Raw genomic sequence first — 17,151 nt, forward strand, 5'->3', positions numbered from 1 at the left:
ACCTACTTAACATTTTCTGAGAGAGGGGAAAAAAGTCATATGTGTTTAAGATGTTGGAATTTGGGGATGCAGGTGAACCCGTCAGTCCATCTGTTAACAGCTAGTGTGAGATTGACTGCTGGGCTTTGCTCTAATCCCAGTATTCCCATCCCTTGCAGTGTCCTTGGGAACATCCTGGGACTAACTGGAGGCCAGGTGGCCAGTAAGGGTGGGGCTGGACCAGGATGATAATAGAGGGAGAAAAGGCGAGAAATAGACACCAGGTCCAGGGCGGAGAGGCTAGCCAAGCCCCATACTCTGTCAGCCCTCGTCCGTACTCCTTTCCCTTCCTTCTCCCACCGAACTCCGGTGTCCTCCAGGGAGAGCAGCGGGAGTCAGAGCCGGACTTCGGCTACCCGCAGCCGTGCAGAACCGAGCCCGAGTCCACCCACGTTATCAGGCCCCCTCTCGCGGCCCTGCAGCCAGCTAGAGCCACGCCGCCACCTCAGCCCGCCGCCCGCTTTCAAAGCGCCCGGAGCTTCCACTCGCGTCATGGGCTGTGTCGAGTTGCCATTCGCCAGCGCGCGTCACGTGCAGCAGCGCGCGGCGGCGATTGGTGCGGTACGAGGAGGCGGGGGCGGACCGGGGACCACAGAGGCAGAGTTGCCTCAGACCCGAGCGCCCAGCGGTGGTGAGCGGTCTGCGAGGTGGTAGGCCTGGTAGAGCAAGGCCGTGAGGGGCGGTAGTGTTGCTTATCCTGCTGCGGTGGGCGGCGGGGCCTCTGGGACACCCCGGCGAAGCGCGGCCTGTTGGGTTCGGTTGAGGCTGGGGCCGGCGGGAGGGGAGCGAGTGGGGCGGGGCCGGCGGGGGAAGCTGCGAAGCTGACCCGCCCGCCGCTGCTAGGACTCTGGATGAGAAGCCGGGGAAGAGGTGCGCGACTTGCAGCTAACGTAGCTGCGCCTGCGACTCCAACACCGTCTTAAACGTCTGGATCAGCACGTGGTGAGTGCTGGAGGGCACCTCAGTGAGGGGGACTGGTCTGCGTCTCGGGGCTGCAGGGCCGGGGCGCGAGGGGCCGCCCTCAGCCCCCACCCAGGACCCGACCTGGTTCTCGAGAAGCTGAATGTCGCCATTCTCCTGTAGAAGCTCCTGATTTTTAAATGTTAGTAACTAATTAAAAGTAAATAAGTAAACACGGGGGGAACCAAACAAGTTGACGGGCCGATTCCAGACCATCAGTTTGTGACCTATGTAGACCAGATTCTCTTCCTAATTTGTGGTGTGACCTTGACCAAGTCACGTCTCTCTGGGATAGGCATTCTCAACATGGGTAATAGTGCTCATATACCTGGGGGTCAGAAAGGTCTTAGAAAATACAATGGCTTGTGGCTTTGCAAAGGGCCACAGAATATAAGCAGATGTACATGTGGCGTTAAAATGTTAATAGGGGCTGGGGGATTAGAAGAGAAAATGCCTAGAAAGGCTCCTGGGGGAGAGAGTGGGGAAATGAGAAAAAGGTGAGAAACACTGCTTTAAGGGAAGAGGTAAACAGACGTTCCTGTGATAGTTGTATATATTAAAGGATTAAAACAAACTAGCATTTATAGACTGAGAGTTGGAAGAACCTGAGAGGTCATGTAACTATTAGAAAAGTTTTGTGACACCATACACGTACACACACATAATTTTACTTGGTCTCCAAAACAAACTGTCATTCCACTTTCTATAATGAGAAAATTGAGGGTCAAAGGGTTTGGGTGATGTGCTGCAGTCAGAGCTATTAAATGGAAGAACTGGGATTTAAACCCAAGTCTCTATGGCTCCAAACCCACCTACTCATCACGTTGCCTCTCAGCCTGTGGTCCAATTATGTCCCAACCAAGAATTCTACTTCGTGACTTTTTAAAAATGAAGATTCCCAGCACCCCCTACTCCAGAAATGTGAATTCAGTATCTGGGACTGGGACCGGGAATCTGCATTTTAACAGCTTTACTAGGTGATTCCATTTTGGTGATCCAGGGGCCATTTGGAGAACAACTACTCTAGTAGTTGTTCTAATTTCCGACCCAGTCCCCAGTCCCCATGTCCTCATGGGATTGTACCCTAGGGATTCAAAATTCTCCTTCCAGAGCAGAGATTCCATCTCCTCTTCCAGATAGGTGACCAGCCAAGCTTTAGGAGGAAGTCCTTTGTTGGGAGAAGCCAAAGTTTATGAGATAGCACCTTGCACAGCTCTGTTTGAGAAAGTGCTGACAATTTTGCTTTTCTTTCTTTCTCTCCCTTCCTCCCCCCCTTCTTTCCTTCCTTCCTTCCTTCCTTCCTTCTTTCCCTTCCTTTCTTTCTTCCTTTCTTTCCTCCTCCCTCCCTTCCTTCCTTACCTCCCTCCCTCTCTCCCTTCCTTCCTTCCCTCCCACCCTCCCTCCCTTCCTTCTTTCCCTTCCTTCCTCCCTTCCTTCCTCCCTCCCTTGCTTCCTTCCTTTTTTTGTAGAGCTTCCTTCACTGCTATTCTGACCCTCCTGAAAAACCAGGCTCAGGCATTTCTTTTAAAGTTAATATGAAACTTTAAAACACCATGAAAAAAAGTTTAAAAGCCACAATTCACTCATAATGCTACCAGTCTAACAATGTTCATGTTCCGTTTTATTGTTCTACTGTTAATTAATGATCTCCCTCTTGTTAATCATTGAACAATCATAGATTGTGCAAGTTCACAAAATTTAGAAAGTTCTTCCAAGAGATAGGCTTGAACTTCACAATTCCAATTGGAAATCAGAAAATTATGCTGAAGATAAACCTTAAATCACAGTTCTCTTGAAAGCATGTCTCATTCTTCTTCCAAATTCCTCAAAATCTGAAGGTTTTTCTTTAGTTCTAAAATAAATGGTATAGTGGGAATGAAAATGTATACACTGAAATATTTCTTCTCCAGTAACTTTATCTGTTCTTTGCCATATCACTTCAACCTCACCAAAATATATGTTTAATTACTTAATTTGCTTATATATTTCCTGTTCTAAAAAATGTAAGTTGAATAATCAAAACATTCCTTTGCAATTATTAACTATCATTTAATGCACTTTGTTGCTGAAAAGGTTTTAGTTTTCTGGCTCTTGTGGAGGCAATATGGGATAGAGAAAATAAAGTGGGTTTTGGTTTAAGGAAAACTTCATGTTCCAATCCCAATTCCAACACTTTAACCTTGGGCCATTGACTTCCTCTCTTTTTCTCACTTTGCTCATCTTTAAGATGGGGACAGTGCCACCAGGGTTTTATCTGAGACAGCATTTATAAAGCCACCAGAGTACTAAGCACAACTCTTTTTCTACTATTAGTTCTCTTTCTCCTTCACTCTTTTTAGAGCAAATTTGTGAGTTCCAATCCTGCTGTATAATATTTGAGGTCATTTTCATTTCCAAAAGAGATGCAGAGGTTTTTTCTGAGGATCTTCTATGTGTGAGGCATAAACAAAAATCCATAAAAATAATAGTGAACCACCTTTTAAATTTTTCTTTGGGAAATCTAAGGGCATAGACTATCTAGCTCTTTATCACATTTTGCTATGACCAAAATCATCCATTTGTTAATTCGGTAAACATTTATGAACACTTATTAGTGCCAGGCATCTAAATGTAGGGGATGTACCAGTGAAGAAGACAAACAACGTCCCTTATCTTACAAAAATTATATAAGAAAAGGACAATAAATGAATAAAACAAGGTAATTACAGATTGTGATAAATGCCAGGACAATAAGACTATAAAGTGTCTCAGTGTTAACATGATAAGGAACTGTGTTCCTCACTGAGTTTAATTTGTAACAGATATTGGTTAGAAAATTCTCTAAAAAGTCTCAGTTAAGATTGTGAAAGTAGATTGTGTGTCAGAAAATGGAGAACTTAAGGAAAATAAATGATCACAGTTAAAGATTACCGAGATCTGAAATACTGTACTTTTTGCAATTGATGCAAGAGATGTGATTTACATTGGTTCCATAGAACCGTCAATGTTGATAGTTCTTCACATTGACTTTAAAGAAGTTATAATGTTTTTCTTGGAAATTATTCCCTTTAATAGAAATTAACATGGGTACCTAGTTTGGTAGAAAATTGTGTCCAAAAAACATCTTCCTCTATGGTTTCTGTAAAATTTATTGATTCTTAAGCCCATGGGAATTTTAACACACACAGTGAGTATGGACTGACCATTATAAAACAGGTGTCTAAGAAACTTTAGATATAAGTCCAGTAATTTTAGATATAATTTAGAAGTTACATATCTTTATTTTTCTAGTTAATCAAACAGTGATCAATCTGATCACAGTAAATTGAGCAAATTGGATTTTTTAAAAAACTGTGAATTTTGCAAGTGGCTAGTTACAATGATGAAAATTTTAAACTCCCTATCTACATACACTTGCATGAAAAAAATAACTTCAAAATATTAATAGGGATTCTGCTTTAGCATTTTCTCAGTTTGTTATTGATCATGTTTTCTGGGCTATGTAGTTAAGTATTTGGACATGCTTTTTTTGTCTTGGTTTAAAACCTAACATTTGTTCTCTTGGGTAATAAAGCTTTATGATTTTAATCCATAACTTTTTGAGTAGCAGGTTCTACCACAAGACCATCACCCAGCCTCATTCTAGCTGCTATGAAAGAATACTTCCTCTCTTTGTTCTTTCTCTTGGGTGTGAATAAGTATCAGTCTTTGGATCATACTTTCCTGTCTGGATGCTGCTGTGTTTATAGCACAAGGAGTTGACCATTGCAGGTGGAGAATGGTTTGGAGAAAACCCACAAATAGTACTTGAGGGAAACAAAGGCATGCCTTTTTGATCCTGAGTCATTTCTGTTCACTACAGTTCAAGCAGCACCGTTTCTTCTGCACACTTGATCTAATAATTTGTGGCACTCTACCCTTCAAAAGGAAGGTTATCTGGCTATATAAATGAACTGAGGACTTTATTTCATCAAAAATTTTTGAATACTTGCTCTGTGCTAGACATTATAGTAGTTTAAATGGACCTGTTATTATGGATTCAGTGGCAAATTTCTGTATGTTTAAGAAGGGCCATGTGATCTTAGCTACTCATGGAAACATTTTCTCATTTAGAAACATGCCTTTGCAAAGTCAATCTTGATTATGTTACTTTTATAGCTTTATAAAGGCTAATTCAGCTCTAGGTGGAAAATGTTCTAGAGAATTTATATTTTCTCCATTTAAAAAAATCAACTGTTCTAGGAATTAAATAGCCCAGTAGTTTAATTTAGTGTTGTGACTGTGGATTTTTTTTTTTTACATTTTTATTGAGTATAATTGCTTTACAATGTTGTGTTTCTGCTGTACAACAGAGTGAATCAGCTATATGTATACATGTATCCCCATATCCCCTCCCTCTTGAGCCTCCCTCCCACCCTCCCTATCCCACCCCTCAGGTGGTCACAAAGCATCAAGCTGATCTCCCTGTGCTATGCAGTCGCTTCCCACTAGCTATCTGTTTTACATTTGGTAGTGTATATACGTCAATGCTTACTCTCTGTGACTGTGTTTTTATTTTATTCTATTCACAATACTGTTTCCCAAGAAGTTTTCATATAATATATATTGACTTTTAAAAATAATGTTTTCTAGGAAGAAAATAAAGGTATAAAGGTAATATATATTCGGTATCAAACTTAGAAAATATTAATAATCAGAAAATAAAATAAAATACACCCTGTTAATATTTTGATATATATTCTTCTGGTCTTTCTCTATGTACCTATTTTATTTATATATTTCTTTGATAAAAATGAGATCATACTCTGCATTCTATTCTACAGCTTGTATTTTTTAATCTAGTATTACATGGCAAATAAATATGCTTTTTTTATTCACATGATTCCCATTCTTTGTAAGCAGATGTTTTATTGCTAGAATAGGGACTACTAGAATCTATTTATTAAATTATTCTGCAGGATAAATCCAGAAACCCAATCTACCAACAAAATCCACTTCTCTGCTCCTTTCCGTCCTTAATTCTGTCCCCCTTACTCCCCACTGCCCATTCTCCCACCCCCAGGAGGGTTCTGTTGGGGGAGTCTCTGAAGGAAGGTTTATCTAGTCAGTTACATACTAACGCTTAAGATCTCATCTTTTCAAACCTTTTCAGCCAATCCTTCAGAATTTTTATTTTTTACTTTATTTGCTAGAGAACCTGTTTTGTGAATGGCTGGGCTTATTCCTATTCTAAGGTCGAAATCTTTTATCCACCCTTTTAATAAACCATAACAGATTTCAACTTCCCATCAAGAGTGGAGTTGGGAGGGTTTGGAGTAATGTGGGAAAATAAAAATCATATGCTGGAATTCTTGCTCAGAATTGTAGGGGAAGGGGAGATAACTGAATAAAAATATGTTTAGGGTTGAGTAATAGACATTCAAATTAAAAATTTTTGTGTTCCAAAGAAAATAGCCTAGTTTTTAAATTCCATTTTGCCTTTTGTGTATTACTTCAAACTTTCTAGCAGTTTTGTTATATTGTTTCTAATGTGCAAATATATTTGACTATTAAATATCCCTGTTTTGAAATATACAATATTTTTGTCTTCATTCTCAATGTCTTTATACTCTATGAGAAATTATATATAAATGACTCAAGCCACAGATTAAGTTTATATTGGATATTACAAACAATGGTAGGACTGGGTTTTAAATTGTAGCATGAAAGTAAATACCCAAAAGTGTACATAATTGTAACCAGTGCAACTATAGAATCTTTTGAAGACAAATTTATTTCTATAAAAGTAGAACATTTAAAAATTTAGAAAATACCAATAGGCCAAACAGAAAAAAACACTTAGCATCCCACCACTGTTAATATTCCATTAGTTTACTAATCTAATTTGCCTTTCTCTTTCCTAATCTATAGTGAATTCTATTCATAATGGTCATATCAAATGACAGCTCTCCTGTGAGTGCTTTAACTCTATTTGAATTGAATATGTATACATTATCTTTTTTGAACCTGTTTTGTGAATGGATGGGCTTATTCCTATTCTAAGGTCGAAATCTTTTATCCACCCTTTTTATAAACCATAACAGATTTCAACTTCCCTTGCGTATCTATAGATATCTGGCACATCTTGTGTCTTTAGGGAAAAGTGTGAGCATACTAACTTTTTAAGTTTGTTTTAATAATATGAGTGATAACAAAATAAGAAATAATATAAGTAATAATGGAAAATATAGAAATGTGTAAAGGAAAAAAACAATCACACTCCCACTTTTGGTCAATTTCTTTCAAGTCCTTTTTCTCTGCCTATTTATTTTTACAAAGTATGTGTACAGTTTTTGTATTTGACTTCCTTAATAGAAGTGTTTTACCACTTTAAATCAATTTTTAATATTTTAATATGTCCCTGATATAATGTACTGCAGCTAATGCTAACCCCTGTCTTTCCCAGCTCCTCCATCTGAATTCTCCTGCAGGCTAGGTTCTTCCCAGATGTTGATCATCCTGACATGGATGCTTTTTAATATTCACTGTCATCATTGCTGTCATTTCTTGAACACTTCTTATGTTTCTGTACTTTATATTGGTAGCTTATCTGAACAAGCTTACTTTATCATGTCCCGGTGAATGCTATTATTGGACTGCTATGTCTTCCTTTCTTCCCCATAGCTGAGTTCATTTTCTCAGCCCCTGTAATCTCCACATTTCCTCCATTCTATAAGTCTGTTTTGCACAGGTCCTACCATGCATCTAATTTAGCCTGCCTAATTTTGTCAGTAAAAGGCTGTAAAGAATCAACTGACTCTAGTTCAGTGTTTTCTTTCCTTTGAGCAAAAGCTCATTGAAAACAAAGATGATAAGCAGGACCACAGGGGAGGTTTTCTTCTCTCTGTGACTATTTGTGTGTGGTTCCTGGTGCACATGGGAGAAGTATTCTCATTTAGATAATTTTCTTCTCTTCTATCTTATGCAAATGATTAGATATTTCAAAACAGGGAAAACACAGTTCTAATTTTTTGTGGATTTTTTTTTTTTTTTTTTTTTTTATTTATTTATTTTACTTATGGCTGTGTTGGGTCTTCGTTTCTGTGCGAGGGCTTTCTCTAGTTGCGGCAAGCGGGGGCCACTCTTCATCGCGGAGCGCGGGCCTCTCACTATCGCGGCCTCTCTTGTTGCGGAGCACAGGCTCCAGACGCGCAGGCTCAGCAATTGCGGCTCACGGGCCCAGTCGCTCCGTGGCATGTGGGATCTTCCCAGACCAGGGCTCGAACCCGTGTCCCCTGCATTAGCAGGCAGATTCTCAACCACTGCGCCACCAGGGAAACCCCTATTTGTGGATTTTTAAAGTGTGAATGCCATTAATGGTCTAAATTGCTATAAAAAGATTGTAGAATAATTATGCTTTTAGCTTGTGCCTTTCAAAGTCTTGTTGTCTAATTGATTATTACTTGGATCAGTGGTAAACCTCCTAGATAGATAGACAAATCAAACTTCAAAATTCCTCACATTGGTGAAGATGGAAATAAAATTGAACTATTTTTCTTTATATTAAATTTTGGACTTAAATTTTATACTTTTTTTAAACTAACTTTTCTAGGTGACTATGACAATATAGACTAGAAGTAATATCCTTTTGTCACATAAGCGGTGAAATTTATTGGTTTCAGCAGAGTGAATCTTGTCGTATGGGCATTTGGGGAAGAGATTTTAACATATAGGAATCATTCACTTTGTGCCAGACATTGAGACCAAGGGAGCCTGGTACAGTATCTACCCTTCATTCCTAAGCCTATCCCTCAGGTCATAGTGAACAACCCTGACTCCTTTTCCACACTTCATTACTCCCTGGGTATATGCTTTCATCCTTTCTACCAGGCAATTATGTTTTTAAAGGTCAGGGCCTATTTTATTCATCCTTATATTCCCCATGACTCTCATAGTTCTTGGCATCTAGTAGCAGCTCAAATATTTATTATCTTGAATTGGACTGTTGTTCATGTGAGTCCCTAACTATCCTGGCCTCTTCCCCTCTAAACATATTCCAGTTTATCTGTCTTTTTTCAGTTATGTTCCTTGTATGTTCTGTCTTCCGACTTTGAAAAAAATATATTTGCACAAAGACACAATTTTACATGATTGAAAGTTGGAAAAATATCAAAGATGGCCTAATTTTATTATTATTGAGGATGTCAAAGTTTTCTCTTACCAGACAGTTATAACTGAAAACTGTATTATTTATTTTGTTGCTCAAATTGTTCCAGCATTTGCCATTGGGAGTTCTTTCAGTTGGCTGAAAGAACTTTGGCATAGTCCCAGCAGTTTGTGTTTTGAGCACTTTCCTACTTTCTGGCACTGTAGGATGCTCCAGGATCATCTTGTATATTCCTTGCTCCACCCCTAAAATCAGCCATTTCTTTTTGTTTGTTTTTGTTGTTGTTTATTTTTTCTTTTCCATTATGATTTATTACAAGATACTGAATATAGTTCCCTGTGCTGTACAGTAGGACCTTGCTGTTTATCCATTCTATATATAATAGTTTGCATCTGCTAGTCCCAAACTCCCAATCCATCCCTCCTGCACTCCCCTTCCCCTTGGCAACCACAAGTCTGTTTGCTATGTCTGTGAGTCTGTTTCTGTTTCATAAATAAGTTCATTTGTGTCATATTTTAGATTGCACATGTAAGTGATATCATGTGGTATTTGTCTTTCTCTTTCTGACTTAACTTCACTTAATATGATAATCTCTAGGTCCATCCATGTTGCTGCAAATGGCATTATTTCATTCTTTTTTATATAAAATCAGCCATTTCAACGAGGATCCCCAGATCCTTTTATTGTAGAATGGTATTAGAAATGAGGAATTGGTCTAATCTGCTCATCATTGAAACTGGGGTGTCACTGCCTTTAGGCCCTGTCAGTGTTAGAAAGTAAATGTATGTATATTAACCTGTGTATGTATACACATCTGTGTTATTTCTACTATTACTCATCAGTTCCTAAGTTAAGCTAAACAGGAGTTCCCACTGATGTCTCAGACTCTAGTTCAGAACTACATGGTTCATTTTAGCCTCTTCCCCTTACTTATCTGTAAACTCCCATTCCAACAGTGAGCAATCTAGCTTCTACCATTCCCCATCTTTTTACTTATTTTATCAGTCGCAGTGTACAAGTACAGCAGTATCAGAATTGTTAACCAGTACCTCCTTGAGAAACAACATTACCAACCACAGTATAGTGTTTATATACAGTTCCTTTTGTTTTGTCCTACAGTCTCCAGGCATTTCCAAAGATACTTAGATCCGTTTTTCCCCATCCCCTCCAGTGGGGTTATGTCATACGTTTGTAATACAATTAAATTCTTTTGTCATAGTCTGCATTCTATGCTGGAATTCCCCCCGTCCACCTTCTTAGTTGAGTTTTTTTAAATTTTCATTTTAAAATATTACATTAAAGTTGATTCCTTGTGCTATAAAGTTCCGTGGGTTTTGACAAGTGGATAACATCATGTACCCATCACTGTAGTGCTAGACAAAATAGTTTAATGGCCCTAAAAAATTGTGCTTTACCTAGCCACTCCTCTGCCCTTTCCAGACCACTTAAAAAAACTGATCTGTTTTCTATCTTTTCTAGAAAGTCATATAAATGAAGTCATACAAGATGTAGGCTTCTCAGACTGGATTCTTTCACTTGGCATAATGCATTTAGGATTTATCCATGATTTATCCATGTTGTTGCGTAGATTAATGGCTCTTTCTGTTTGATCACAGAATGGTGTTCGTAGCATGACTGTAACATCTTGGTTGTTTCCAGGTATTGGCAATTGGTAACTACGAATAGATCTTTTGCCCATTTTTTTTTTTATTTCAGTAGAAACTAAAAAATAGAATATCAAGGTTTAATTTTTAATTTCAAAGCAAAGTTCAGACAATACAGAAGTGTATAAAGGAAATAAAATAGGATAAATGCTCCCTTTTTGCTCCAAACCTAAATCTTTTAAAATAACTGGTGTTAACAAATTGACACATATGCTGCAGGTTTTTCCCCTGCGCTTCTAGTAACACAAATGCATTTTTTCTATAATTTTGAAATTTTTTACATATAAACCTAACTAGACTAAAATTATTACTCTGCAACTTGCTTTTATTTTTTATCACTTATCACTGTATTATCACTGTATTATAGTCAGTGTTCCAGGTCAGTACATTTAAATCTAACTTGTTCCAGCTGGTTTTTATTCCATAAGAAATATATGCTATAATTTGCTCAACCATTTCTTACTCAGAAGTATTCAAATTAATACCAGTTTCTTGTCTACAAGAAAAATACTACAGTAACCACACTTTTATACACACTGATGGCCTTTTGGTTTTTTTCTTAAATAAAAATACACTATATGGATATCTATAATTTTATAATTTAACAATATATAAACAGAAAAAAAGCAGTAGGCTTCTTGGGAATGGTAATCATATTCTATCCTGAAACCTATCCTTCTTGTCAGTCTTGCTCTCACTCTCACTCTTGCCCTCTCTCCTCACCATTTCCCTCTCTCATTTTGCCCATTAAAAAAAATTGGGTTGTTTTCTTATTCAGCCTTAAAAGTTTCTTTGTATATGCTGGAAACATGTCCTTTGTCAGTATGCGATTTGCAGATATATTCTCCCGGTATGTCTTTCCTCCCTTCCTTCCTCCCTCCCTCCCTCCCTCCCTCCCTTCCTTCCTTCCTTCCCTTTTTTCTTTTCTTCCTTCCTTCCTTCCTTTCTTCTTCTTTCTTTCTTTCTTATTTATTTATTATTTTTGGCTATGTTGGGTCTTTGTTTCTGCGCGCAGGCTTTCTCTAGTAGTGGCGAGTGTGGGCTACTCTTCGTTGTGGTGTGCGGGCTTCTTATTGTGGTGGCTTCTCGTTGCGGAGCATGGGCTCTAGGCGTGTGGGCTTCAGTAGTTGTGGCTCATGGACTCAGTAGTTGTGGCTCACAGGCTCAGTAGTTGTGGCTCGTGGGCTCTAGAGCACAGGCTCAGTAGTTCTGGCACATGGGCTTAGTTGCTCCATGGCATGTGGGACCTTCCTGGACAAGGGCTTGAACCCATGTCCCCTTCATTGGCAGGTGGATTCTTAACCACTGTGCCACCAGGGAAGCCCCCAGTATGTCTTTTCATTTTCCTAACAGTGTCTTTCACAAAGCAAAGGGTTTTGATTTTAATTAAGTCCAACTTAAAATTTTTTCTTTTATGAATTTTGCTTTTGGTATTGTACTTAAAAACTCATCGCCAAACCCAAAGTCATGCAGATGTTCCCCTACATTTTCTTCTAGAAATTTTATAGTTTCTGCTTTTTACATTTAGGTCTGTGATCCGTTTCAAGTTAATTTTTGTGTAAGATGTGAGGTTCAATTTGTTGCATATGGACTTCCAATGTGTAGCATCATTTGTTGAAAAGACTGTTCTTTATCCATTGAATTGCTTTTGCACCTTTGTCAAAAAATTGACAGTATTTTTGTAGGTCTGTTTCCATACTCTCTATTCTATTCCATTGATTGATGTGTCTATTCTTACCCTGTGTTTATTATTGTAACAGTGAGTCTTGAAATTGGGTAATATAAATCCTTCAACTTTTGTTCTTCTTTCCCAGAATTGAATTAGTTATTCTAGTACCTTTACCTTTTCATAAAATTTTAGAATATGCTTATGTATGTCTATAAAAAACCTGGCTGGAATTTCAGTAGGGATTTCATTAGGCCACAGAGAATTGACATCTTTACTGTGTTGAGTCTTCCAGGGCAAGAACACAAAATATCTCCTCTATTTATTTAGATTTTCTTTCTTTCATCAGTGATTTCTAGTTTTCTATGCTCAAATCCTGTACATATTTTGTTAGATTTACACCTAAGGACTTCATTTTGGGGGATGTTATTATAAATGTATTATTTTTAAAAATTCAAATTCTGAGTATTCGTTGCTGGTATATAGAAAAGCAGTTGACTTTTGTGTATTGACTATGTACCTTTTGACCTTGCTAAACTCATTCATTATGTACAGGAGTTATTTGGTAGATACTTTGGGGTTTTCTGCATAGATAGTTATGTTGTCTGTGATTAAAGCAGTTTTGCATATTTCTTCCTTTCTAGTCTGTATACCTTTCATTTCTTTATTTGAATACACTAGCTAGGACTTTTAGTATGAGGTTGAATTAGAAGTGGTGAGAAAGGACATCCTTGCCTTGTTCCTGATCTTAGGGGGAAAACTTAACATCTTGCTATTGAGGATAATGTTAGCTGTGATTTTTAAAAAATAATCTTTATTAGGTTAGTGAAGTTCCCTTCTATTCTTAGTTTTTTGAGAGTTTTTATCATGAATGGATGTTGAACTGTTTCTGCTCATGTATTAATATGATCACATGATTTTTCTTGTTCAATGTATTAAAATGATGAATTACATTGATTAATTTACATATGTTAAACCAACCTTGCGATTTTGGTATGAACACCCATGTGATCATGATGTATTACCCTTTTTATATATTGCTGGATTCAGTTGACTAAAATATTTACATCTAAATTCATGAAAGATACTCCTTTATAGTTTTCTTTTTTGTAATACCGTTGATCCTTGAACAACCGGGGTTTGAACTGTGTGGATCCACTTATACACAGATTTTTTTCAATAAATACATACTACAGTACTGAACGAACCCTGGTTGGCTGACTCTGCAGATGTGGAACTGTGGATACCAAGGGCTGATTGTAAAGTTATACAAGCGGATTTTCAACTGCGTGGGGGGCCAACATCCCTAACCCCAACACTGTTCATGGGTCAACTGTATATTTTAGTTTTGGAATAGGTTAATGCTGGCCTTATAAAATGAGTAGGGAAGTGCTCTCCCATGTTTTCTGGAAGAGACTGTAAATGTGTTATTATTTCTTCCTTAAATACGTAGTAAAATTCACCAGTGAAACCATCTAAGCCTTGTGTTCTTTTTGTGTGTGTGGGGGGGTGAAGGTTTTCTACTAACTTAATTTCTTTTTTAGATATAGGGCTATTTATATTATCTATATTTCCTTAAGTAAGTTTCAGTAGTTTGTGCCCTTCAAGGACTGGTTCATTTTATCCAGATTATAAAATTTATGGGCACAGACTTGTTTGTAGTATTCCGTTATTATCTTTTCATGTCTTTGGTTTTAGTAGTGATGATACCTGTTTTATTCCTGATATTGTTAATTTGTAGTCTCCTCTTTTTTTTTTGGTTACTTTGATTAGAGGTTTATCATCTCATTCCTTTTACTTTAGGTTTAATTCATTTTTCTTTATCTAGTTTCCTAAGTTGAAAGCTTAGGTTATTGATTTTAGAACTTTCTTCTTTTCTAAAATATATAATACTAAACATTTGTCTCTAAGCACTATGTTAACTGCATCCCATAAATTTTGATGTATTTTTAAAAGTTATTTTTAATTGTAGTAAAATATACATAACATAAAATTTACCATCTTAACCATTTTAAGTGGTTAAATGATATTAAATATATTCATGCTGTGCAAGTTAAATTGTATTTTCATTTTTATTTTGTTTAAAATATTTTCAAATTTATCTTGAGACTTCTTAGCCCATATATAATTTAGAAGTATGTTGTTTAATTTCCAAATATTTGGGGCTTCCCTGGTGGCGCAGTCGTTAAGAATCTGCCTGCCAATGCGGGGGACATGGGTTCGAGCCCTGGTCCAGGAAGATCCCACATGCTGCGGAACAGCTAAGCCCATGTGCCACAACTACTGAGCCTGCGCTCTAGAGCCCAGTGCTCTGCAACAAGAGAAGCCACTGCAATGAGAAGCCCAGGCACCTCAATGAATAGTAGCCCCTGCTCGCCTGTTACTAGAGAAAGCCCGTGTGCAGCAACGAAGACCCAACACAGCCAAAAATATATAAAAAATTGATTTCCAAATATTTTGAATTGTCTAGCTATCTTCTATTACTGATTTCTAGTTTTATTTTGGTATGCTTTGAGAACGTACTTTGTAAGGTTTCTGTTGTATTTGTTAAATTATGTTTTATGTACCAGAATGTTGATGAATGTTCTGTGTGTGCTCCTGTTGTTAGATGGAATGTTCTATAAATATCAGTTGTATCAAGTTGATTGATAGTGCTGTTCAGGTCGTCTATATTCTTACTGATTTTCTGCCTACCTGTTCTATCAATTACTTGGAAAAGGGTGTTGAAGCCTCCAGTTGTAAATACAGTCATCCCACTTATCCACAGTGGATTGGTTCCAGTATCCGCCCCCCCCCCCCCGCCCCCAGATTCCAAAATCCATGGATGCTCAAGTCCCTTATATAAAGTGGTGTTGTGTCTGCATATAACCTATGCATATCCTCCCATATACTTTAAAACATCTTTAGATTACTTACAATACCTAATACATTGTAAATGCTATGTAAATGGTTGTAAATACAAACTGAAGTCTATGTAAGTAGTTACAGGTATGTAGCAAATTCAAGTTTTGCTTTTTGGAGCTTTCTGGAATTTTTTTTTCCAAATATTTTCCATCCATGGTTGGTTGAATCCATGAATAGGGAACCTGTGGGTATAGAGGGCTAACTGTAGGCAATTTGTCTACTTCTCCTTTCAGTTTTATCGGTTTTTGCTTCATGTTTATAAAGTTTATGCTATCAGTTCTCAAATTTGGGCATATTATCAATTTTGAGTCAATTTTTGTTTGTGGTATGAGAGGTCATTAGAGGTTCCTGTTTTTTGCATAGGGATATTCAGTTGTTTCAGCACACTTTGTTGAAAAGAGCATACTTTTTTCTACTTCACTGCCTTTATATCTTTGTCAAAAATCGGTTGTCCAGTAGGTGTGGGTATATTTCTGGACTTTCTTTCTTCTTGTTGCATTGCTCCATTTATCTGGCTTTATGCTACTACCTCACTGTTTTTATTGCTGTTGGAAGTATTAGACTGAAAACTTTTCTTGTTCAAGTTGTTTTGGCTACTGTATTTCCATAAGTTGTTTAATTGGCTTGTCAATTTCTGCAAAAAAACCTCATGAAATTTTGGTTGAGATTGTGATGGATCTATAGGTCATTATGGGGAGAACTGATATCTTAATCTTCTGAACTACTGACACAGTAGATCTTGCCCCTTTTTAAGGTCCTCTTTATTTTTTCTCAGTAGTGTTTTACAGTTTTCAGTATACAACCTTTTCACATCTTTTGTTAGATGTAGCCTTAAATATTTCATTCTTTTTGATGCTATTATAAATGTGCTTTCTAATTTTAATTTTATTATTTATGATTTATATAAAAATATGATTAATTTTTGTATGTTAATCATGTAACCTTGTTAAGTTGGCTTATTTCTAGTAGGTTTTTTGTGGATTGCATCAGATTACATAGTTGATGTGTCATCTCTGAATAAACATAATTTTGCCTCCATACTGTATTGTGTAAAAGTGGTAAGAGTGGACATGCTTTTCTCAGTGGGGGAAATACGTTGAACTGAATGAAATTTCAACATATCAAAAACTTGTGAGCTGCCTAAAGCACTGCTGAAAGAGGATGCAAGGCTGCTTCAGTATTTGAAAATCAGTATAACTGACCATATTAACAGGTTAAAGGGACAAAAGTCACACAATTATATCAGTCAGTGCAGAAAAAGCATTTGACACAATTCAACACTGACTTATTAAAAACTCTCAGAAAGTTAGGAATAGAGGGGAACTGCCTCAACTTGAAAAAGAGCATCTTTTTCTTAGAGACCTTATAGAAGTAGAATTTATATTTAGTTTAAACTTACAGAAATACAGTTGTTTTTGTATATCAATCTTGTATCCTGACAACTTGCTGAACTTGTTTATTAGTTCTAATAGTTTTTTTTTTTTAGTGGATTCCTTAAACTCTTCTAAACATCACATTATCTGCAGATTGAAATTCTTTTATTTCTTCCTTTGCAATATGGAAGACTTTTATTTCTTTTTCTTGCATTATTGGTCTGACTGGAACCCCCATTACAGTGTTGAACAGAAGTGATAAGAGTGTATGTCTGTCTGGTTCTGGATCTTAGGGGAAAGCCGTTTGTATTCCACCGTTACTTATGATGTTAGTTGTGGGTTTTTCATAGGTGCCCTTTGTCAGTATGAGGAAATTCCCTTGTAATGCTAGTTTATTGAGTGTTTTTATCTTGAGAGGAT

The 17,151-nt window shown here is 37.2% G+C and overlaps 1 protein-coding gene across 2 annotated transcripts in view; it reads left to right on the forward strand.

Annotated features, from left to right (window-relative positions):
• Positions 1-669: 669 nt before the first annotated feature.
• The window catches only part of PTPDC1 (protein tyrosine phosphatase domain containing 1), an 85,981-nt gene continuing 69,499 nt past the window's right edge, over positions 670-17,151 (forward strand). Inside the window, exons 1-2 of one of the 2 annotated variants that reach the window (XM_059926288.1) lie at positions 670-686; positions 883-981. The gene's annotated coding sequence lies outside the window, so the exon portion shown is untranslated. Of the gene's footprint in view, positions 687-842; positions 982-17,151 lie in introns of those variants that run through there. The other variant, XM_059926287.1, reaches the window with a different exon arrangement.

Source organism: Balaenoptera ricei, chromosome 6, assembly GCF_028023285.1.
Source record: "Balaenoptera ricei isolate mBalRic1 chromosome 6, mBalRic1.hap2, whole genome shotgun sequence".
In the NCBI taxonomy this organism is placed as follows: Eukaryota; Metazoa; Chordata; class Mammalia; order Artiodactyla; family Balaenopteridae; genus Balaenoptera; species Balaenoptera ricei.